The sequence below is a fragment of the Littorina saxatilis genome, linkage group LG12 (assembly GCF_037325665.1).
Source record: "Littorina saxatilis isolate snail1 linkage group LG12, US_GU_Lsax_2.0, whole genome shotgun sequence".
Classification (NCBI taxonomy): domain Eukaryota; kingdom Metazoa; phylum Mollusca; class Gastropoda; order Littorinimorpha; family Littorinidae; genus Littorina; species Littorina saxatilis.
This window is the reverse complement of record NC_090256.1, coordinates 42,165,968-42,191,921: the sequence shown is the minus strand read 5'-3', so window position 1 is coordinate 42,191,921 and position 25,954 is coordinate 42,165,968. Positions and strand designations below refer to the sequence as shown.

Here is a 25,954-nt window from a genome sequence, read left to right as displayed (position 1 = left end):
TCGGTCGAGTAGTTTACTCGGAATCGCTCTACAGATAGACAGACAGACAGACAGACAGACAGACAGACAGACACACACACACACACACACACACACACACACACACACACACACACACACACACACACACACACACACACACACACCACGACCCCCGTCTCGATTCCCCCTCTATGTTAAAACATTTAGTCAAAACTTGACTAAATGTAAAAACAAGTCGCGTAAGGCGAAAATACAACATTTAGTCAAGCTCAGTCGAACTCACAGAATGAAACTGAACGCATTGCATTTTTTTCGCAAGACCGTACACTCGTAGCATCGTCTGTCCACCGCTCGTGGCAAAGGCAGTGAAATTAACAATCCAGAAAAGCGCGGTAGCGGTTGCGCTGAGGAGGATAGCACGCTTTTCTATATCTCTATTCTTTTTAACTCTCTGAACGTGTTTTTAATCCAAACATATCATATCTATATGTTTTTGGAATCAGGAACGGACAAGGAATAAGATGAAATTGTTTTTAAATCGATTTCGGAAATTTAATTTTAATCATAATTGTTATATCTTTTAATTTTAAGAGCTTGTTTTTAATCCAAATATAACATATTTATATGTTGTTTTGATCAGAAAATTATGAAGAATACGATAAACGTAATTGTGGATCGTTTTATATAATTACAATTTTCAGATTTTTAATGACCAACGTCATCAATTAATTTTTAAGCCTCCAAGCTGAAATGCAATACCAAAGTCCGGCCTTCGTCGAAGATTGCTTGGCCAAAATTTCGATCAATTTGATTGAAAAATGAGGGTGTGACAGTGCCGCCTCAACTTTTACAAAATGCCGGATATGACGTCATCAAAGACATTCATCGAAAAAATGAAATAAGAGTCTGGGGATATCATACCCAGGAACTCTCATAAAAAATGTCATAAAGATCGGTCCAGTAGTTTACTCTGAATCGCTCTACACACACACACACACACACACACACACACACACAGAGACACACACACATATACATATACACACACACAAACACACACACACACACACACAAACACACACACACACACACATACACCACGACCCTCGTCTCGATTCCCCCCTCTATGTTAAAACATTTAGCCTCCAATCATAACCTGCTTGCAATGTAATTTGGTTAGCGAGTAAGCTTGTCGGGTTAGAATGTAGGCAGGAACATTGCGAAGAGCCGGACATGAACCCCCAGCAATCCTCTTCGTCAGAGAGTGAAGTAAAGAAACACTTGGTTATTTCGGGTCTAAGCACTTTACCGTCTTCACCTGCCGCCGACAAGTCGTGTCATCTCGACTATCATCCTGGTTCACAAGTACGCCTACTTTGTCTTCGCGTGATACACACCAACGAAAAGACTATTTACGAAAAGACTATTAAATTTTAAGAAAAGCACGAATTCAGGAAGTAACTCGGGTTGCCGACGTGTGGAGACACACTACTTGCTATAATTGCTAGTGATTGGCCTACAATGTCACGTGGGTGTGTTTGTCATAGTACATTTCCAAGGGTCAACTTGAGCAGCTCTGTCAAAACAAAATGGTGCACGTGCACCCAGTGTCCCCTCCCCCTCTCGACCACACCTGACGTGTGTAGTGGGCGCAGCTTAAAGATCATGGTAATTACACCAATGATGACTATTTTAAACCTAAACAACATATTTGCAGGGTGATAAGGCTTCCAAACCTACAGGACAGAGAAACAAATATGAATGAAATGAAGGTCATCAGCAGGTTTTTTTTGTGTGGCTTTTATTCGTTTATTTTCTTCTTTGAATATGTATGTGATGTTGAAATATGTGTGTTTCTGATACATACAGGAGTGAAGCGATACAATCAACTACATAATGAATTTATATCAAATATGCAGCAGCTGCGTTTTTTCTTTCCTACAAGCACGCAAGCTGCCAATAAGAGAATACGAAAAACTATCCCTCGCTGCAGAAAACTCTATTGGGACTCTGGGACCTTGCTCGGGAAGACTATAGCCATTTGTCTGAGTAGTCCCTCCAGGGGACGTAGCACAAAGGTAATTATTTGGGGGTCGATTTTTCTGATACCTAATACTTAGACATGCATTCATGTTCCTATATATAACCTCGACGTAGGCTTCTTGTCACGGGACTCGTAACAATGTAAAAAATACCTTTGCTACACAGATCATAAGGTATACCAAGCTCGTCTATTACGGCCGACCAAAGGACTGACGAAAAGAGGGCACTAAATCAGGTGGTCGCCATGGAAAGGTGAATCATATAGGGGAAAGACTCTTCCGGGATCCTTTGGGTTGGTCGTTGCAGGCAGGTGGTCGTAGTCGAGAGGTGGTCGCCAGGGCAGGTTCGACTATATCACTCACATACAGCGGTACACAGGGGTACATCAAAAGCTGGACATAAACTCTCTCTCACACACACACAAGTGTTACACACACAGGGGAACACCAAACACGAAGAACTGGAAATACCATAGACACCCGCGGTGGTACACATAGGTGTTCATCAAAAGCTTTGAACTGGAAATACACACACACACACACACACACACTGACGCTCGCACGCACACATACACATGCACACACACGCACTGACGCTCGCACACATACACACACACACACACACAAACACTGACGCTCGCACGCACACATACACAAGCACACATACGCACTGACGCTCGCACGCATACACACACATACACACACATACACACACACACACACACACACACACACACTGACGCTCGCACGCACACATACACAAGCACACACACGCACTGACGCTCGCACGCATACACGGTGGACTGGGTGGCCGAGTGGTAACGCACTTGCGCTCGGAAGCCGCGAGAGGTTGCGAGTTCGACCCTGGGTCAGGGCGTTAGCAATTTTCACCCCCTTTTCCTGGGTTCAAGTGCTAGTCTTTCGGATGAGACGAAAAACCGAGGTCCCTTCGTGTACACTACATTGGGGTGTGCACGTTAAAGATCCCACGATTGACAAAAGGGTCTTTCCTGGCAAAATTGTATAGGCTTCGATAAAAATGTCCACCTAAATACCCGTGTGACTTAGAATAATAGGCCGTGAAAAGTAGGATATGCGCCGAAATGGCTGCGATCTGCTGGCCGATGTGAATACGTGATGTATTGTGTAAAAAAAAAATCCATCTCACATGGCATAAATAAATCCCTGCGCCTTGAATATGTGCGCGATATTAATTGCATAAAATACAAATTAAAAAAATAAATTAAATAAATAAATAAATCCCTGCGCTTAGAACTGTATCCCCGGACAACGCGCGATATAAGCCTCATATTGATTGATTGATACACACACACACACACACACACACACACACACACACACACACACACACACACACACACACACACAAGCGTTACACACACAAGTGTTACCCATGGATACAAGGGAACACCAAACACGAACAACTGGAAATACCATAGATACACACAGTGCTACACATAGGGGTACACCAGAATGTCTCCTGAATCAAATTATGTTTAAACCAAAAGCGGAGGCAGAACTAGAAATACCACTCACATACACCGTGGTGCTCATACGTTTACATCAAAGGCGTAAAAGTGAAAATAAACACTCACGCTTACACTTTTGTGAGAAGCGAAGTAAAGGACGATAATTGAATCAGAAGGGTGACCAGCACACGGGCTGAAAAGAACACATGCACCGTAGATTCGTACAAAATCAACATTGCACAAGTTTGTTCTTTCAAATACTTGCGTACTCGATCTCCGCTTAGAATTGCAGCCTGGGGCCGAGGTGACTCAGTGATTACCCTTGACGACGCTTACTCGTTACAATAAAGGCACAGTCCTTCCCGTCAAAACAGTTATGCTCACTATATCATATCTACCCACGCTTTTTACGTGGAATAAGAATTTCGCTTGGACAAATACAAAAAATCAACATCCTGAGTGCTTACTTTACAGAGTTGACATTTTTAGATGAATTTACTTCACAAGTTGACACTGGTGGTTTTTGAGAAATCAATTCATAAACAATGTCCAACTCGGCAAAGAAAGCCAGGGTTTCGAGTTTTGGTATCAGTCTAAGTGGAGGGATGTTCTTATCCCATGTCAAAGCCTAGCAAGATCTGAGATGGTGAGCCACACTTTTTCACGAAAAGGAGTCATTCTGATAATCCTCGCTCCACGGCTATCGCCAGTTGTCTCTCTGACCGAACCAAAGACTTTAAAATTGGCAATCTAGTGGCTGCTCCGCCTGGCGTCTGGCATTATGGGGTTAGCGCTAGGACTGGTTGGTCCGGTGTCAGAATAATGTGACTGGGTGAGACATGAAGCCTGTGCTGCGACTTCTGTCTTGTGTGTGGCGCACGTTATATGTCAAAGCAGCACCGCCCTGATATGGCCCTTCGTGGTCGGCTGGGCGTTAAGCAAACAAACAAACAAACTCTCTGACCGAACGCGAAAGTCCTACGCGAATCTATCAAAAGAAGAATACAGAGTGATCTCCCATATGTTGTTCACGAGCAGTGTTCGCGAGACGAAAATGATTGCAGATTGGCCGACTTCGACAGTGATCTCCGTTCTGTTCTTCACAGTTATGATAAAAACATCGTTCTAAGGTCAAAATAAGTCAAAATTTTGGGACTGCTGCCGGAAGGAGACCGTAATATATGGTTGCATCACTGTAAAAAAAAATCGTCTGCTCCAGCGATGGCCGAAACCAAACGGTTGTGATTATCACGTGACACTTATGCCATATTTAGAGTTGTTAGCACAGTAAATACATCCGCGAAAAATAGCTCGCTTGAAACTGTCTAAAATAAAAATTCCTCTGTAATTTAAAAATTACAAAACACCATGAAAAATCATTATCGACGATCGCGAATCTGCTTGCATCCATAACACATCACAAAAAAGCTCTAATTAATATGTACAAAAATCGGTTTCCTTGCCAGACAAGGAAACTCAAGGCATCCTGTCAGGGAGAGAATGAGCCGAACTCATTTTGACCTGAGGTCAGGATGGAGAAGGAGTGTGCCTTTAACCGTGGCTGTGTCAAGGTGGCGGGTTGAAAGAGGTGTGAATCAACTAAAGCAACACATGATCATCAATTCGCCCTGTGCTCGCCGATTGCAGCCCCAGCCCCAAGCTAACCAAGCCGCACAGCAAAGGCAAACAGCTTTCAAGAGATGTCGACGGCTTGTTCAAGACTCTAAAACCCACTATAAATTGGGCGACGTCGACTTCGGGAAGCCTACTTTACGAAGCTCGGGCGCTTCACGAAGTTTTGCTACTGATTTTCGGTTAAAAAAAATCTCTGCGCGGTCTTCGCGAATTCATCTTCGGCTCAATTTTAAGGACACCCTTGAACGACTACCCTTCCCGCCCCCCCCCCCCCCCCCCCAACCCCGCTTCCTTTCCAACAATACGTCCTTCTTTGGGTCATATTTTCTTTCCCTCCATGTGTGTGTATATGCGTGCGTGCGTGCGTGTGTGTGTGTGTGCGTCTGTGTGTGTGCGTCAGTACGTGCGTGTGTGCGTGTGTTTCTGTCTGTATGTCTGAATGTCTGTACGCGCGCGATCCTGCCTGTCTGGCCCTCTGCCTGCCAGTCTGTGTGGTCAAGCACACAGGAACTTTTATCAAACGCCGTTCGATCATTATTTACTCCTTCATCCTTACTGTTGGCGCTTTGATAAAAGTTCCTGTGGTCATGCACGTGAGTCTTTGCCTTGCCCGTGTGGCTGGACCTCAATCAGACCTCACTGACCACCACTGACTGCCCGGAGGCACCTTCATCCTACCGCAGAGTTCGTCCATTCAATACTCGCTTCACACCCTGGGGGTCCACGGTGGCTCAGAGGAAATACAGTAATTATACGCGGCTAGTAAGTATAGTGCCTATTATATCTCTCCCACTTTATTATTATCATTGTTCTTATCTTATTTATATGTATTGCGTACATAAAAATTCCGTTGGTTTCGTTAACTTGCCGCTTTTTGTGTGTGTTTTTAGTTCTTATTTTAGATAGTGTATTAGAATTATATAAATACTGCCACGTCCAGACAGCCACTGCTCACACTTGCGCGAGCAGTAGTATTTAAGCATCAACGCACACAGACGGACACAGTTTCCAGGAGTAAACTGATATGGAAGTCGTTATTGATGGTCGGTCGGTATTCGGAAAACGGTGGGTATCGCTATTCGGAAGCTAGTTACAGTACAAACAAGAAAATTGGTTGATTAAAATCAACATGGCCGAAGCAATGTTTTCATAAAAGAAGCGGTATTGTACGGGCACATGTTGAATTTGGGTTACATGTGTTGCAGAGTATTTGAAAATCCGTAGGCATAAAAACATGCAAAGAAGAGTGATAGGTCCCTGTTGTGAATATAGTCAAGTGGATAAATTGATTACTTATGTTTCACACTAGTTTTGCTGTTACAGCAGTCCCTCTCATGAACAGACACCCTTGGGCCAGTGCAAACCTGTCCGTACATTGCAGGTGGCCGGTCACGGGAGAGACCCCTCCCCCCCCCCTCCCCCAATCACACACACTTATGCACACTGACAGACTGAGTGAGTCTTTGCTACTGGTGAACGAGCTCTACTTGTCCTAAAACAATAATGTCAAACTGCTACAACTTATAACTGAAAGGAAAAAAACTGTCCTGTAAAAATGACGTTAAATCAACGGTGTCAGAAAAAGAGAGATATAAAGAAATCCTCAAATTCCTGAGGATACAGGCACCCCATGAAAGCAGCCACGAACACTGTACTCACAGAGGCACACATGCTTGTACAGATACTTTGCAAAAATATGAATTGAAAACCTGCATATGTGGTAATTTTTTATGTTTTTGTGTGTGGCTTTATTGAATACTTCTGGCAGTGACTTTTCCCTGTCCAGTTTTCTCTTTCGTCTCTCTTACCCCTCGCTTACCCACCCCCTTACCCTCCACTCCCTTCCCCGACAGCACAAATTTGCAATCTGCAAGGCAGAGTTCACATTTTCTAAAAGGAGACTACTCCTCTTCAATTATATCCAGAGATCTTCCAGCTGTCTCCACCATAAGCTAGTGGTCGAGTCTTATACCCCCTTTCCACACAACCGTTTTAAGTCCCGTTCCCGTACCGACCAAGGAACGGTGCGGGCACGGGAGGGATCGGGACAGAACCGCAATGAACGTAACTGATCGTTAACGGAACTGCTTTGAACGGTAGGGTCGGTAGGGACGAATGAGTTTATACCCCCATTCCACTGAGCCGTTCTCGCTTACGTTCCCGTTACGATCAAGGAACGGCCGGGAAACGGTAAGGATCGGGAGGGATCGGAAAGAACGTAAGTGGAGCGCTAAGGAACGTTAATGGAACGCAAGGAACGGTAAGAACGGGTGAGTTTTTGAAACATGTTTCAAATTTTCGCCGTTTCCCTCCCGATCAAAATGAGCGGTAACGGAACCTAAACACATCGGTAACGGAACTTTCAGATCGTTAATGGAACGTAAAGGAGCGGTAACACAACGTTATCGCATCGCAAGTGACGTCACTAGCGTTCTCAGTGCGTCATCGTAGCGTTCTAGAACCGTTCGTACCGCTCCATACAGTTCCTATACCGATCCCGAAACGACCTGAGCTGATCCTAACGTTGTTGTTGCATTCCATTTACGTTCTAATACCGTGCAAACCATTCCATTAGAGCTCCTCCACCGATCTCCAGACGACGCGGGTAGGTCTGTATATAATAAGTCGTTGCATAATCCATATCACAGTCGGTGTGCCTCTCAATCAAGAAACAACCAAAGAAAGAAGAAACATGCCACCCAAAGGGAAGAAGAAGAAGATTACGCAGGTGGAATCTGCAGATAGCCCAACTGTTCAAGAGACCATTGCCACCAAAAAGCCGCGTTTTCGACCGAACCTCACAGAAGATGAAGAGGACTTGATGTTGGAGTTCCTCAGAGAAAACCAGTTTCTATATGACAAAAAGAAAAAACTTTATCACAACAAACACTTGAGAGAAAAAGCATGGAACGAGCAGGCAGCCAGGATGGACCGTGACAAGGCCGACTTAGAAGTCTGGTACGACTCCCTTCGTACCAGGTACGGAAAACTGCTGAAGGGCTCAAGAAAATCTGGATCGGGCGCCAGGGTAACCTCAGCGACCGTGACCGATGGATTAGCTCACAGATGAGCTTCCTGAAGCCCTTTATCGCCGACCGTCGCACAGCAAAACCCATGGTCTCGTTCAAACAGAAAACCTGCTCGCCCTCGGACATTCCCCCAGGTGAAGAAGAGCCAAGCACCAGCAAGGAATCTGTAACCCCGCCCTGTGATGTCAACTCTGAAGCTGGATCGTCGGTATGCAGCAAAAAAAAGAAAACCTGGAGGACAAGCTTCGCCAGACGGAAGCAGACCAAAACCAGCTGCTGCTCCTTACTAAGGAGTTCGTCCAGCGGAACCAAGGTGACCCGGTGAGGCGCAGCGAATGCGACTACTTTGCATCGGTGATATACACGCTGCCCCACGACGTCTACCGAAAGGTATCGTGTGAAATTCACGCGACTCTCAGGGCAGCCATCGACGAAACTGACCGCCGTAATGGGCAGCAGCACAACGTCCACCCGCAAAACGTCCAGCAGCAGGTTCCCCAGCATCATGTCACTCATCAGTACCAGCCTCAGGTATGCATTACTTATACTCGTGCATGTATCATGTTTGTGTGTGAGTGTATGTGGAGAGAGAGAGAGAGAGAGAGAGAGAGAGAGAGAGAGAGAGAGAGAGAGAGAGAGAGAGGAGAGAGAGAGAGAGAGAGAGAGAGATTTGTGTCATTTTTGCCGGTTTTAAGTAATTGTAGATTGTTGCTAAAGAATTGAAATATATTGCTTTCCAGTACCAGCAGTACACTACCCCCCAGCCTTTCCAGAGCTCTGAGCAGTACGTTTGCGCAGCGTTCCATTGTTGTGGCAGCATTCCTTGGTTGGTACGGGAACGGGACAAAGAACGGTTGTGTGGAATGGGGGAATAACTTTTGACACCGACAAACTGAAGAATGAACAGATCTATGAGGTAACCGTCTCAATGGTCCAGGCTCAGGAAACAAAGAGTATATATGGCCTGGGGCGATTTTAGCTTCCCTTCTTCGTGTCCGACAGACAAGGACAATAAATAGTAGAGAATAGTGCAATTTCATGTTGGCATCTTCTCCACTGAAAGCTATAACCCAAAGACTGAAGACCAAAGTGCTTTACCCCACTTCTGACCCGAATCACCCCCCTCCTGCTAGGTACACGTGCACTTAAGTTAACCTCTGCTTTGACCTGTGTGCCAGGAGTCGGATGAGAGAGAGAGAGAAAGCGAGAGCGAGAGAGAGACACACACACACATAGACAGAGACAGACATAGAAAGACAGAAGCGGAGAGACTCAGAGGGAGACACAAACAAAGACATACATACAGAGAGAGAGAGAGAGAGAGAGAGAGAGAGAGAGAGAGAGAGAGAGAGAGAGAGAGAGAGAGAGAGAGAGAGAGAGAGAGAGAAAACTGTAACTGATCTCGTGAAAACGGTAACAAAACGAGACATGTCACCTCTCCGAATGAATTCCAATAGATGACTGCTCCTGCGGCCATCAAAAACATCCGTGCCAAGACAATCTGTCGGAAAAACGGGATGGGGGCTGCCCGGGGGGGGGGGGGGGGGGGGGGGGGTGGCGTTCTTCAGAGGCATCGTAATGGAAGTTTTTACCGTGGTAATACCAACGGCCATTTTCAGTCCCGGCTAACTGGACACGACATTCGTCATCCCTGAGGGTGTCAGTGTCACTGCCTGTCTCTCGTGAATAATAAATAGATAACACATACATCTTCTCGGGGTCGATAGCCTTACGGATAACTGCCCGTAAGCGCCGCTGAGACCAAAGCAGATGACTGCTGACACTCTGCTGGCGAGCGGATATTGTCTTGCGCACTGGACATAAATTTGACGTAGCGCAGAGTTGGGTTTTATTACTCCCCTTTGTGTTGGCATACACTGGAACCTTTCTTATAAGGCCTCAAAAACATCGGAGAAAATCGGTAAAAAAAAAAAGGCGGGAGTCTTAAAATCAAGGTAAATTTGCAGAGGATATGAACAGAAAGACAGGGTCTAAAAAGGAAGGGAGACTTAAACTGGGTGCCTTAAAAAGGGGGTTCCACTGTATTTCGATTACATGGCTAAAAGAATTACATCCTTAAAGGCAATTTAGAAACGGTACGTTTAGGTGTAGTCAATTTTGAATGACTCAAAGGCGTCAATCTCGTTTCTGAGACCAACCGTTTGTTTCACTTTTGTGTATCTTTGTGTTTTTTGTGTGTATTTTTTTGTTGTTGCTATTTTGCTTGTTTGTTTTAAATCGTCCAACGTGTATCAACAGGTGTAGAATTAGTGTTTGACAAGCAGTACCAAATGCGAGAGTCTTCGCTTGAACTTCTAACACCAACCGAGTTGGGTTGCTTCTTCTACCAAGCAAAGTGTGGAGATAGACAGACAGACGTTATTACCGCCAGATCACGTGCTGTCAACAGCAAAAAACTGCCGCTACGTTCATAAGATCTTGTCGTGTTTCATTGTGAGTCGTTCGATACGAAAGCTGCAAGTACACCGTCGACCGAGAACTCCAAATCAAAGGAAAACATTGACTGAAGTGCTGTATCACACTGGTTTGACGAACGAGAAGAAAAATAAGAAGTACTACTAACAATTTTGTAGGCTATGAAAAGACCACATGAGCTTGTATCAAAGCGCAGTCGATCGACGTGTCGGAGGATATACTCTTTTTATGCTTTCTGTATTACATACCCTTTAACAACAAAAGTTAAGGACCGGTTAAAAATAAAAAAAAAGGTATGAGTTTCCACCTTGGAGGTATTTTGCTTCAGTGCATTATTTTGTCAGTGTGCATGTCAGCTTTGAAACACAATCTGGTGAGCACAGTTCGCGGCCAGGGCCCTGTTGTGGCACATGCATCACAAGTTTGTGCCTTGGCATATTTTGCACCGATTTCATGGGACTTTGAAAACCACCCTTTTCCCAACAAAATGCAGAATCTTTCCATCAGTTTAGCATGGCGCAGTAAAACTATCTGCCGAAGCTGTTCCTAGAGCAACAATCACAGTCTTGTTTTAACTCTGAAAAAGGCCATTTTCATTATTTAAATAATTGAACCACCAATTTTTCGCAACATTTTGAAGATAGCATTCATTTCCTTGACCGGTTCTGAACTTTTTTCGAAGAGTATACTACAGTAAGGATACATTAGTAGATTACTTCGTCGATCAACGTCGTACACAAGCAAAGTACAATACGAAATATTAAATTTACCCTGGAGTAAACGACGAAAATACAGTTTAACGACCTCTCTGCTTAGAGCAATTTGGGTCAAAGATATCAGAGCCGAAGCTCTACGATGTGTGCCTGGGTGAAGATGAGCAACAACAACAAAAACAAAAAAAAACAAAAAAACAAAAAAAACTTTTACTTTCCTTTCTCTTTCCGTAATGGAAATGCTGGAAGAACACCCTGGAGTAAAACATCTCGTTACGATATTTGTACTCGGCGTACAATTTTGTGGAGTAAAAATGTCGTTCCTTGAAGAATTCTTTGCTTGTACGACAGGTGCTCTCGGAGAAAAAAAAACGTTACGATAATTTTACTCCGGAGCAAGTCTTTCCTGGGGTACTTTGTTTTGTATTACACCGGCTATTTTCTACACGCTCCGGTACAAGAGACGTGTGGAACTTAGTGGGAGGGACGAGGTGTTTGTGTGTGTGTGAGAGTGTGTGGCGACTCTGGGTGGCGATCTAATCACGTCGCGTGTGAATGACAAGGCTCAATTAGGTTTGCGACCTGGACTGTGGTGAAACAGTATCGATAGTAATTTGCAAGCGTGCGTGTGTGTGTGTGTGTGTGTGTGTTTGTGTATGTGTGTGTACGTGTGTGTGTGTGTGTGTGTGTGTGTGTGTGTGTGTGCGTGTACGTACGTACGTGTGTATGTGTGTGTGTGTGTGTGTGCGTGTGTGTGTGTGTGTACGTGTGTACGTGTTTACGTGTGTGTGTGTACGTGTTTACGTGTGTACGTGTGTACGTGTTTACGTGTGTGTGTGTACGTGTTTACGTGTGTGTGTGTGTGTGTGCGTGCGTGCGTGCGTGCGTGCGTGCGTGTGTGTGTGTGTGTGTGTGTGTGTGTGTGTGTGTGTGTGTGTGTGTGCGTGTGTGCGTGTGACGAGAAAGGTGAACTTAGTTGTCTTCCAAAAATTAGTAACAATAGTTACTAACTATAGTACTACATAACGGTAAAATGCCACTCAGGAGTCACTGTTTTTCGCATGAGCAGCAAGAATGTCCGCCATCTTACTGGTACCAGTTTAACGTGGAATGATCCTCTCACTATCAGCCACAGACCCCTTACTCTCAGTAATTATACGTAAACAGAGATGTCACGTTTTCCACGAAGAACACACAACGAATACAGAGAATCATACTTGTGGTATTAAACAGTTGTTGATTTCATTTACCCGTTTTGTTCCATGTTACATCCGGTATCTATCTTTGCAAACTTGAAACTTAAACGTAACAACAGTAAGAATACAGCCGTGAACTCCGACTGGGCGAACGATTATGCGGTGTCGTCGTTTCTTCTTCGTTGAAAACGTAACTTGCCTAATATCATTCCGTTCTCAACCGCACGGTGGGTATACATTCGTGAAAAGCGAACGTCGTATATAGAAGAAAACACAAACAAACAAAGAGAATACTCGTGCTCACTTACCTCTAGTGTAATAGGTAGCAACGCGGACTATCCCTCAAAGAGAGTCCAACAATGTCAAAACGATAAGCTTTGCTGTACTGAATGGCTAAAAGGAAGTAAACATTAATACACACATAAAAACCAGGATATGTATAACCCGGGTAATGACTCAGCCCGCGCATTCATTCGTGAAGACAAAACAAAAATTGTTTTACGATAGCGTTACATAATGGGCTTTCCCAACGAACAAACTATTCAACTCGCTCCGAAGTGTTTGTAATTTTGCTGATCGGTTTGAAAATAGTATCGAAGCAGTATAGTTTTAAGACGATCAATGGCTTTGCCGTAGCCGCTAGGATCGGTGTAAATTACACCTCTTCGTATCAGTCTGCCTTGTAGGTGAGGACAGATGTCCAGAACAGCGCGGTGCAGTTTCCTTGAATGAGGGTGAAGTGTTCGGTTATCATAGAACTGAGGCGCACTGTAAACATTCCCCCCCTCCCTTCACCTCTCTCTCCTGCTAGCGAAAAAATCAATGACAGTCCCTAATAGGCATCGTACCTATGGGACAGGAACCATCATCAGACCTCTCTCGCCACCACCCGCCCTACCCTTGGTCTCATAACTAAGTAGGAAAACCCTGACTTTGTAGGCGTGGGTGTTCGGAACATATTCACAACAGTGAATGCATTGCAGTAGGCGAATAAAGACCCGAAATGCTGAAGGCTATGCTACAATGGTGCTCTGATTTAAAGGCCCACTCAGCCTCGTGAAAAAAAATTCGCCTCACCGTCTCACATCTGGTCAGGCTTTTACGTAGGATAAGACCATTCCTCCACTTGGTCACATACCCAAATTCAACACCCTGACAGCTTGCTGTGGTTAGTTGTGCCTTTTACATAATTAATCCCTCCCCCACCCCTACAAAATAAAACACACACTAGTGTGCACAGAGAGCACCCAAGCTGTTGATGTTTGGTAGGTGACCAAGTGGAGGGGTGGTCTTATCCAACGTTCAAGCCTGGCCACATCTGAGATGGTGAGGTGAATTGTTTTTCTCGAGGCGGAGTGGGCCTTGAAAGTAAGTGCCATAAATTATATATATATGCTTAGGCCTAAAAAAATAAATAGGTGTGGTTACGGTAACCCGACCTACCCTAATTTTAGGGGCCGACCCTATAACTTTTTATTACATTTGTAAAAAAAACAACCACAAAAACCAAGAAAACGAGTGCAGAAAACGCAATGAAAGCGAAAGCGCCCGAGTCGCACACTTATTTCCCTATCAAGTAGGTTTCATTTGTACACATTAGAAAAAAAAGTTTAAAAAAAAAGTGATTGCCTACCTTCCTACCCTATTTTTTGTTTTTACTATGTTACCGTAACCACACCTATTTTTTTTTTCCTTATTGAGCGCGTTTAAAGATACCGTCCTTCTTACTTACTTACTATTAGGGTTTAACGCCCTCTAAGACCATTTTGGCCTATATTGGGACAGGTATGGTATTCCGCTTAAGATATGGTGTGATACTTTGACTCGATCCAGCCCGCTGTGGCTGTCTCCTTTGACACACCAGCATTGGGTTTGTCTCGGCACAGTATCGAAATAGCTGTTTTCCAAGTCCTGGGACTTTCGCTGTGATTTTGGGATCTTTTTCGTGCGCGTGAGGGCACACGGGGGTGTTCGGACACCAAAGAGAGTCTGCACAAAGCTGACTCCGAGAAATAAATTTCTCACCGAACGTGGGGATCGAACCCACGATGATAGCGACCAACTGGCTACATTGCCAGCGAGCTACCAACTGAGCTACGTCCCCGCCACCTGTCCTTCTTACCGCCCTTCGTGGAGGACTGGGCGTTAAGCAAACGAACAAACAAACAAACCTGTCCTTCTTGCCGCCCTGATATCACCCTTCGTGGAGGACTGGGCGTTAAGCAAACGAACAAACAAACAAACCTGTCCTTCTTGCCGCCCTGATATCACCCTTCGTGGAGGACTGGGCGTTATGCAAACGAACAAACAAACAAACCTGTCCTTCTTGCCGCCCTGATATCACCCTTCGTGGAGGACTGGGCGTTAAGCAAACGAACAAACAAACAAACCTGTCCTTCTTACCGCCCTGATATCACCCTTCGTGGAGGACTGGGCGTTAAGCAAACGAACAAACAAACAAACCTGTCCTTCTTGCCGACGCCATCGTGTTCGCTGGCACAGATCTGAGAAACAAAGGAAGTAAGCGCTCTTCATGCATAATTGTGCAACTAGAGTAAGTGAGAGTTATGCGGAAACGATCTCCTGGCACCTGAGAGAACAACAAGCATTAAATAAACAAGCGACTTTCATCCTCTGGCATAGCAATGTGCAGGCCTTCACAGGGAATACAACTATCCTTTTCCTGGGGCACGACACGTCATATCACAAAAATCAACAACGAGAATGTTTAATGTGTTGATCTTTTACTTCTTTTTATTTCTTTTATTTGTGTGTGTGTGTGTGTGTGTGTGTGTGTGTGTGTGTGTGTGTGTGTGTGTGTGTGTGTGTGTGTGTGTGTGTGTGTGTGTGGTTTGTTTGTTTGTTTGTTTGTTTGTTTGTTTGTTTGTTTGTTTGTTTGTTGTTGTTGTTTGTTTGTTTTGCTTTTTGGGGCTGAATTAATTAAATTGAGCATATTGCCGTTGAAGCCAGTGACGAAATCAATCCAACAACAACAATTCACACTTAGCACAAGAAGCAGCCAGGATGCTGACATTTGACAAATGTTTTATCAGCTGAAAGACGCTCTCAAACCATGGGAAAGCTTGAGTACATCTGAAGCCATGAACAGGATCGTATACACAAGAAGAAGAAATATATCTGTCATTTACCTGTAATTGAACCCACAATACTATCTTATATTCCCCCCAAGACTTCAAAGGGCAGAGAGTGGTCCATAAACTGTGGACACATAAATCTAAAGGTCGTGTGTCCATGGATCGCCCGGAGAGCTGTTTTCTGCCGTTTTCAGCTTTGACCTTTAAAAAGAGTAGAAGCGGTATCTATCGTATACCCTACTTGTGACATATTCGCCTTAACTCTAACAGACACCGTCTCACAACTATTGGAATTAGTTTAACTCTGCTTCAAGATCTGACTGTGGTAAAGATAAATTGAAGGCACGCTCCTTCTTGTGGAAAAAGTTGGCTCACCGTCTCACAACTATTGGAATTAGTTTAAAGGCACAGTAAGCCTCCCGTAAACCATCACAGAGCTCCCCGAGCGTCCACATACAGTACAAGCATACTTCCATTTGAACGCTCACCGAACGGGAACATCCTGGCTGCTTTCTGTCGAGCGTGAGAAATTTTCAACGAATTTATTTTCGTGGACTCGGTCTTCTACAACAATGGCGCCTCGTTTTGGTGCTGGACGGCTGTTATGATACCGGAAATGACGCCCGGACAGTAAGCCTCCCGTAAACCATCACAGATACTGTCAGGCTTTTACACACAGTAAAAACACACTTCCATTTGAACACTCACCGAACGGGAACATCCTTGGTGCCCTACGTAAAGAGCGAGCAATTTTTAAAGAAATTGTTTTTCGGATTGTCTCCATCTCAATCGGACCCATCCTGAACTCAGGTCAAAAATGAGTTACTTCCCTTCAACTGGCGATAGCCGTGGAGCGATGATTATCAGAATGATTCGGACCGTGGTGCGTTTTGGCGCTAGACCTAACTTTTAAAATCTAAATAATAAATTCTCAGCTTGTTACACAAACATTCTTAAATCATAAAAGAATTATTTTTTCATCAAGACAAGATCAGTACAATTCGAAGTTTTGAAAGCTTGAAAAGCCCGAAAGCAGGGTCACGCAAGGTCGTGATTTTCGTAGCAGACGGCGGTTTATAGGCAGTCAAAAGCCATCGCTAGAGTTCTTATGAATCACATTCGTTTGTTTCGTGAAAAGTCAGAGGTACATAACGTGCTATTGCAGATAAGCTCACAGCGAGCCCCATTCAAATTACAAACTGACGACTGCATTGTGAAAAAGGGAAACTGGATCACACGGGTTCACGATGGCTCAGGGGTAAGATAAACCACGCAAAAATAAATTCTTTGAAAATTGCTCGCTCTTTACGTAGGGCACCTAGGATGTTTCCGTTTGGTGAGCGTTCAAATGGAAGGGTGTTTGTACTGTGTGTAAAAGCCTGACAGTATCTGTGGTGGTTTACGGGAGGCTTACTGTGCCTTTAACTCTGCTTCAAGATCTGACTGTGGTAAAGATAAATTGAAGGCACGCTCCTTCTCGTGGAAAAAGTTGGCTCACCGTCTCAGATCTGGCCAGGCTTGTACATGGAATAAGACCATCCTCAGGGCTCCCCACGGACGCCCCTCCTACAGGGCCCCGAGACCCCCACTTTCAATTTTTAGAGGGTCCATGAACCCCCACTGCAGAATTGTAGAGGGTTCCAAGGCTCCAAAAACCAAAAAGTCCCGGTGTACTTATAAAACATTGCGGTCTCGCATAGTGTGCTTTGCACAATAGCTTACGATTGCAGCCTGAAAAAAGTAATTACGGTACGCACGATAAAAGAAATTTAGAGCGTCCCAGGACCCGCTCTTTTCAAGTTTAGTGCGTCCCGGGACCCCCTCCATACATTTTCAGTACGTGTTTTCGGCTTCTAGTGCGTATAGGACGCAGGGACGCGCACTGTGGGGAGCCCTGATCCTTCCAGTCATATACCCAACCTAAACACCCTGACCTCTTGCTGTGGAGAGTTGGACTTTGTTGATGAATTAATTTCTTGAAGAGACACCAGTGGCTTTTACGAATTGAATTCATTAAAAAAAATCCCACAATGCACAGAGAGCACCCAGGCTGTTCAATTTTGGAATGTGTCCAAATGGAGGGATGTTCTTATCATATGTAAAAGCCTGGCAAGATCTGTGACAGCGAGCAGAACTGTTTTCACGAGAATGAGTGTGACTTTAAGTTAGTATACACAAAGACCGCTGAAAGACGTCTAGTCTCAGACCATGTCATGTATGCCTGCAGTAGAATAATGCAGTTATTTGTCGATATTCCGCCTGCTAACAGCACAGTAACTCTCACGTTCTATGCAAAAACCTTATTATCCAAACTCAATCACGAGGTAAGCAGTCAGTGCCAAAACACTGGAACCCAGAACGTCCTTCTCCTCCACGGCAAAACCAGTCTCCACAAAATAAGGACCGTAACTCAGTTCCTAGAAGTACAGAATGTTCCCGTTTATTCCTCACACACCCTTCACTACCTGTGAATTCTCTTAAAAAAAATGCTAAGAAGTTTCATTGCATCCAGGGCCTCGGACAAACTGTGAAATCAGAGCTCAAAGCTATCCCCAAAGAAGTCTATCTTAAGGCTATTTTTGATTGGCTCAGGAACTTGCGACGATGTAGGAGGAGAGTAGTTCTAATGGCTGTTGTCATCTGGATCAGATACGCCAAGCAGTCTTCGCAAAAATCACATTTGATCATTTTGTTGGGATCCTGCCTCGTAAACGGTACACTTATTCTGGATCATAAGCCGCCTTCAATTGCTCATCCAGCGATACAAAACATATTACTACTGAGCTACACCCCTCACACAAGAACAGCTGCACACGAAGTATGGAGAGAAAAGATACCGGCGATCGCGAGACTCGCTTTACAGCCAGACCTTCAGTTTCATCTTGACATTTGTTGGAGATCTATATTTTTGGCATCTTAAAATAACTTCTGGTGTCAACGCCAGTATGTCCTTTGACTTTTCTGTGGTAGTTTGGCCATGTTACGCTATGCATCACGGCCGTGTATAAATGTGTATAAATAAGTATCTTAAAAGGGGTACATGTAGTGTGTATACTTGCATACACTAAATGTGTCACAACACAATGTTTGGGACAGCCCTGGCTCGTGTCTGCTAGTTCCGCAAGGCTCAAGTACCATGTTTCAAGCGACCCCCCCCCCTCCCCCCCCTCCCCCCCACCCCACCCCACCCCACCCCTACCTTTAACTCCTACTGTTACTCAGCTTCTGACCTTGCCGCGTACCGAATCACCCCGAAATTGATTCAAAAAAATGTTCCCATCGTTATTCTGCTCCTTTAAGCGGCATTCTCTTTCCATCTTTACTCCACAGTCAGCACAGTTAGACAGACGCACTAACAAACTCTTTTTCGACGTTTGATGATACGCACATGACGGGGTTTACAACGAATCGAATCGAAACCGTACTGCGACTGAGACACATTGGTGACTAGAGTCACATATGCCCTGAAGTTACAGTGCGAAAACCACAGACTGCAGTGTTGTTATCCTAATTTAATCAATCAATCAATCAATGACGCTTATATCGCGCATATTCCGTGGGTACAGTTCTAGGCGCTCTGCAGTGATGCCGTGTGAGATGAAATTTTATACGGCCAGTAGATTGCAGCCATTTCGGCGCATATTTACCTTTCACGGCCTATTATTCCAAGTCACACGGGTATAGGTAGACAATTATTAACTGTGCCTAAGCAATTTTGCCAGGAAAGACCCTTTTGTCAATCGTGGGATCTTTAACGTGCACACCCAATGTAGAATACACGGGGGGAGGGTTCGGACACCGAAGAGAGTCTGCACACAAAGTTGACTCTGAAATAAATTTCCGCCGAACCTGGGATCGAACTCACGCTGACAGCGGCCAACTGAATACAAATCCAGCGCGCTACCAACTGAGCTATATCCCCGCCCCGAAGCTGACTTCGCAAAGACTTCGCGAAGTCTTTTTCATAAAAATTCAGTGCAAGAGCTTCGTGCAGCGAGCTTATAGTGAAGTCGACTTCGCCCAATTATTATCAGACTTTGAGTGAACATTTTCAATATTTTACCGGTTTTATATATATATATATATATATGAAAATCCCGAAAGTAACAAAATGGTGAACGGGTCAGTCCTGCAGATTTTGTTTGCATTTGATCCAAAAAAAATTTAAACAAACTATTGCAGTGTCTTCACGACTTAGTTTGAGAGGTTTTTGAGAGCAAGTTACCGGTATTTTTACGTCGTATTTTCTTGACCTTTGCTTTAAATATCGCATTACAAAACGCCTCGTGCGATCAGTTTCTCACAGACTGACTTTGCTCTCCAACCGAACACGACGCGTTCTCGTTTAGAGTAGCGTAACCATGACGATTTCAACATAATGTTTGTGTAATATCTTCTAGTCGTGACAAGGAAGACATTTAATCGAATTCATATTAATGGCCATACGAGGAAATAGTGCGCTCTGCGCTGAAAGAAGCAATAAAGTGGGTTTTTTTTCTCGACACATTAACGCGACTGAATAAGGAAGTTATGAGAATGAGAACCAGAAAAACTCTCACCCCGGTGACATTTAACGGCAAAAGACGAGAATGAAACCAGAGATAACAGCTTGGAAGCAACGCTCCTGATGTTGAATTGCTGTGACAACAAGACCATGCTGTGCGTAGCAGAAACAAGACGGTATAGAAACACATTATATATATAACAGACCCTGTTGTGTTTTGCACACACACACACAAAGGTCTGCGACTCGCGAATAAATCAACAGGTAAAAAGACCTTTTTTCGGCTTCTAAGCGCAGGTAGTTGACAAAAATCGATAAGATCCGTCGTACAATTTTAGTGAGAGACTGAGACGAAAAGACAGGCAGGCAGACAGAAAGATATACACACCAAGCGGACAGACTGACATGCAGACAGACAAACAGAAATTCAAACATACCAGGCAGATAGACACACAGACATTAATAAAGTCAAACGCACCAGACAGACAGACAGACAGACAACCCAACACCCCAGGCAGACAGACAGACAATCCAACACACCAGGCAGACAGACAGACAGGCAGAAAGTCAAACGCAACAGACAGGCAGACAGACAGACAGGCAGGCAGACAGACAGACAGGCAGGCAGGTAGACGGACAGACAGAAGTCAAACACACCAGGCAGACAGACAGAGAGACAGACATAAAGTCAAACACATCAGGCAGGCAGACAGACTGAGACAGATAGTCAGGCAGGTAGACGGACTGTGACAGACAGACAGTCAGGCAGGCAGACAGACTGAGACAGATAGTCAGGCAGGTAGACGGACAGACAGAAGTCAAACACACTAGGCAGGCAGACAGTCAGGCAGGCAGACAGACAGACAGACAGACAGTCAGGCAGGTAGACGGACAGACAGAAGTCAAACACACTAGACAGACAGACAGACAGAAAGTTAAACACAACAGACAGACAGACAGAAAGTTAAACACAACAGACAGACAGACAGAAAGTCTAACACCCCAGACAGACAGACAGACAGAAAGTCAAACACAACAGGCAGGCAGACAGACAGAAATTCAAACACAACAGGCAGGCAGACAGACAGAAATTCAAACACAACAGACAGACAGACAGACAGAAAGTCAAACACAACAGGCAGGCAGACAGACAGAAAGTCAAACACAACAGACAGGCAGACAGACAGAAATTCAAACACAACAGACAGACAGACAGACAGAAAGTCAAACACAACAGGCAGACAGACAGACAGAAAGTCAAACACAACAGGCAGACAGACAGACAGAAAGTCAAACACAACAGACAGGCAGACAGACAGAAATTCAAACACAACAGACAGACAGACAGACAGAAAGTCAAACACAACAGGCAGACAGACAGACAGAAAGTCAAACACAACAGGCAGACAGACAGACAGAAAGTCAAACACAACAGACAGGCAGACAGACAGAAAGTCAAACACAACAGACAGGCAGACAGACAGAAAGTCAAACACAACAGGCAGACAGACAGAAAGTCAAACACAACAGACAGACAGACAGACAAAAAGTCAAACACAACAGACAGACAGACAGACAGACAGAAAGTCAAACACAACAGACAGACAGACAGAAAGTCAAACACAACAGACAGGCAGACAGACAGAAAGTCAAACACAACAGACAGGCAGACAGAAAGTCAAACACAACAGACAGACAGACAGAAAGTCAAACACAACAGACAGGCAGACAGACAGAAAGTCAAACACAACAGACAGGCAGACAGACAGAAAGTCAAACACATCAGACAGACAGACAGAAAGTCAAACACAACAGACAGACAGACAGACAGAAAGTCAAACACAACAGACAGGCAGACAGACAGAAAGTCAAACACAACAGACAGACAGACAGACAGAAAGTCAAACACAACAGGCAGACAGACAGACAGAAAGTCAAACACAACAGACAGGCAGACAGACAGAAAGTCAAACACAACAGACAGACAGACAGAAAGTCAAACACCCCAGACAGACAGACAGACAGAAAGTCAAACACAACAGACAGACAGACAGAAAGTCAAACACCCCAGACAGACAGACAGACAGAAAGTCAAACACAACAGACAGACAGACAGACAGAAAGTCAAACACAACAGACAGACAGACAGAAAGTCAAACACATCAGACAGACAGACAGAAAGTCAAACACATCAGACAGACAGACAGAAAGTCAAACACATCAGACAGACAGACAGAAAGTCAAACACAACAGACAGACAGACAGAAAGTCAAACACAACAGACAGACAGACAGAAAGTCAAACACCCCAGACAGACAGACAGAAAGTCAAACACCCCAGACAGACAGACAGACAGAAAGTTAAACACATCAGACAGACAGACAGAAATTCAAACACAACAGACAGACAGACAGACAGAAAGTCAAACACAACAGACAGGCAGACAGACAGAAAGTCAAACACATCAGACAGACAGACAGAAAGTCAAACACAACAGACAGGCAGACAGACAGAAAGTCAAACACATCAGACAGACAGACAGAAATTCAAACACAACAGACAGGCAGACAGACAGAAAGTCAAACACAACAGACAGGCAGACAGACAGAAAGTCAAACACAACAGACAGACAGACAGACAGAAAGTCAAACACATCAGACAGACAGACAGAAAGTCAAACACAACAGACAGGCAGACAGACAGAAAGTCAAACACAACAGACAGGCAGACAGACAGAAAGTCAAACACAACAGACAGACAGACAGAAAGTCAAACACAACAGGCAGACAGACAGACAGAAAGTCAAACACAACAGACAGACAGAAAGTCAAACACAACAGACAGACAGACAGAAAGTCAAACACAACAGACAGACAGAAAGTCAAACACAACAGACAGACAGACAGAAAGTCAAACACAACAGACAGACAGACAGACAGAAAGTCAAACACAACAGACAGACAGACAGAAAGTCAAACACAACAGACAGGCAGACAGAAAGTCAAACACAACAGACAGGCAGACAGACAGAAAGTCAAACACCCCAGACAGACAGACAGACAGAAAGTTAAACACAACAGACAGACAGACAGAAAGTTAAACACAACAGACAGACAGACAGAAAGTTAAACACAACAGACAGACAGACAGAAAGTTAAACACAACAGACAGACAGACAGAAAGTCAAACACCCCAGACAGACAGACAGACAGAAAGTCAAACACAACAGACAGACAGACAGAAAGTCTAACACCCCAGACAGACAGACAGACAGAAAGTCAAACACAACAGACAGACAGACAGAAAGTCAAACACCCCAGACAGACAGACAGACAGAAAGTCAAACACAACAGACAGACAGACAGACAGAAAGTCTAACACAACAGACAGACAGGCAGACAGAAAGTCAAACACAACAGACAGACAGACAGAAAGTCAAACACAACAGACAGGCAGACAGACAGAAAGTCAAACACAACAGACAGACAGACAGAAAGTCAAACACCCCAGACAGACAGACAGAAAGTCAAACACAACAGACAGGCAGACAGACAGAAAGTCTAACACAACAGACAGGCAGACAGACAGAAAGTCAAACACCCCAGACAGACAGACAGACAGAAAGTCAAACACACTAGGCAGACAGACAGACAGAAAGTCAAACACAACAGGCAGACAGACAGACAGAAAGTCAAACACAACAGGCAGACAGACAGAAAGTCAAACACAACAGGCAGACAGACAGAAAGTCAAACACAACAGGCAGACAGACAGACAGAAAGTCAAACACACTAGGCAGACAGACAGACAGAAAGTCAAACACAACAGGCAGACAGACAGACAGAAAGTCAAACACACTAGGCAGACAGACAGACAGAAAGTCAAACACAACAGGCAGACAGACAGACAGAAAGTCAAACACAACAGGCAGACAGACAGACAGAAAGTCAAACACAACAGACAGGCAGACAGACAGAAATTCAAACACAACAGACAGACAGACAGACAGAAAGTCAAACACACTAGGCAGACAGACAGACAGAAAGTCAAACACAACAGGCAGACAGACAGACAGACAGAAAGTCAAACACACTAGGCAGACAGACAGACAGAAAGTCAAACACAACAGGCAGACAGACAGACAGACAGAAAGTCAAACACAACAGGCAGACACAGACAGACAGAAAGTCAAACACAACAGGCAGACAGACAGACAGACAGACAGAAAGTCTAACACCCCAGACAGACAGACAGAAAGTCTAACACCCCAGACAGACAGACAGACAGAAAGTCTAACACCCCAGACAGACAGACAGACAGAAAGTCTAACACCCCAGACAGACAGACAGACAGAAAGTCAAAAACAACAGCCAGACACATAGAGACTTAAAACGAAACAAAAACACAGACCTGTACGAAAAAAAGGACGGACAGACAGATAGACGGATGGTCACTGAGACAGACGGACGGAGCGAGCGAGAGAGAGAGAGAGAGAGAGAGAGAGAGAGAGAGAGACTGAGAGACTGAGAGAGAGAAAGGCGAGGAAAGTCGTAAGCTTACTGTACATACAAGCAAAACTATAAAAAGCTCCTCGGACAGGAATAAAAAAGGCTTTGTACAAAAACTGCACCCCAGGGCACAAAAGCAGTTTGATCAAGACACAAAACACAGCGACAGAACGAGATGTTCTGAGTCATTAGTCCCTTCATTAACGGACAATTACCGACGACTCACCTTTAAGAACGCCCACTGATTGACCCGAGGCAGTCGGAAAGCCCCGATTCCAGAGGATAACTTGTCGATAGCTGTTCGATCCGCACTGGCGCTCACCGCGCTATCGGTAGTGTGAATACCCTCCAACACGAACTGAGAACCGATACGTCTCACGCCGAGGACTGAGAAAGATAGTCACAGGGAGAGAGAAAGAGAGAGCACCTCACATACACTTTTTCCACTCGAACGGTGTGTCACTGTGTGCCTTCTTTTTGTCACTGCTAGCTTGGCTTTACGAATTTGACAGGCAGAGAAGAGGAAAAGTTTAGTGAAAGGGTTACACTAATAGCGTGTGCAGCGTGGATCAAGAAAAGGGCGCACACGGTTGTGGGAATGACTGAGACAGTGCAGTCCTAGCCCTAGCCCTCGCCCTATCCAGTCCGAGTCGTGAGGCCGACAGAAAGACAGGGAGACGGACACAGAGGGAGAGAGGTAGCTCGCTGCAGGCCAACGTGTGGCTTCCTTACACGGCTGTGGGGACGGATCGATAAGTTCCCCACGCCTCCACTCAATCTCTGCTGCCTGCCTTTCTGTTTGCCTGCCTGTCTGCCTGCCTGCCTGTTTGCTTGTCTGTTTGTCTGTCTGCCTACCGGCCTGTTTTCCTGCCTGCCAACCTGCCTGCCTGTTTGCCTGCTTGCCGGCCTGTTTTCCTGTCTGTCTGTGTGTCTGTTTGCCTCTCTGTCTGTCTGCCTGTCTGTCTGCCTGTTTGTCTGTTTGCCTGTTTGTCTGTTTGCCTGCCTGCCTGCCTGTCTGTCTGTCAGCCTGCCTGCCTGTCTGTCTGTCAGCCTGTCTGTCCATGTCTGTCTGTCTGCCTGGCTGCCTGTCTGTCTGTCCGTCTGTCTGTCTGTCTGTCTGTCCGTCTGCCTGTCTGTCTGTCTGTCTGTCAGCCTGCCTGTCTGTCTGCCTGCTAGTCTGTCTGTCAGCCTGCCTGCCTGTCTGTCTGTCTCAGTGTCAGCCTGTCTGTCTGTCTGCCTGCCTGTCTGTCTGTCAGCCTGCCTGCCTGTCTGCCTGCCTGTCTGTCTGTCAGCCTGTCTGTCTGCCTGTCTGTCTGTCAACCTG

At 45.0% G+C, this 25,954-nt stretch overlaps 1 protein-coding gene across 5 annotated transcripts in view; it reads right to left on the bottom strand.

Moving 5' to 3' along the window:
• Positions 1-25,281, bottom strand: part of LOC138981985 (uncharacterized) — an 83,871-nt gene extending 58,590 nt beyond the window's left edge. For 2 of the 5 annotated variants that reach the window (XM_070355186.1, XM_070355183.1), the window contains exon 1: positions 24,857-25,281. The gene's annotated coding sequence lies outside the window, so the exon portion shown is untranslated. Of the gene's footprint in view, positions 1-3,646; positions 4,243-12,831; positions 12,932-24,856 lie in introns of those variants that run through there. The other 3 variants (XM_070355185.1, XM_070355187.1, XM_070355188.1) reach the window with 3 other exon arrangements.
• Between the last annotated feature and the right edge of the window lie 673 nt (positions 25,282-25,954).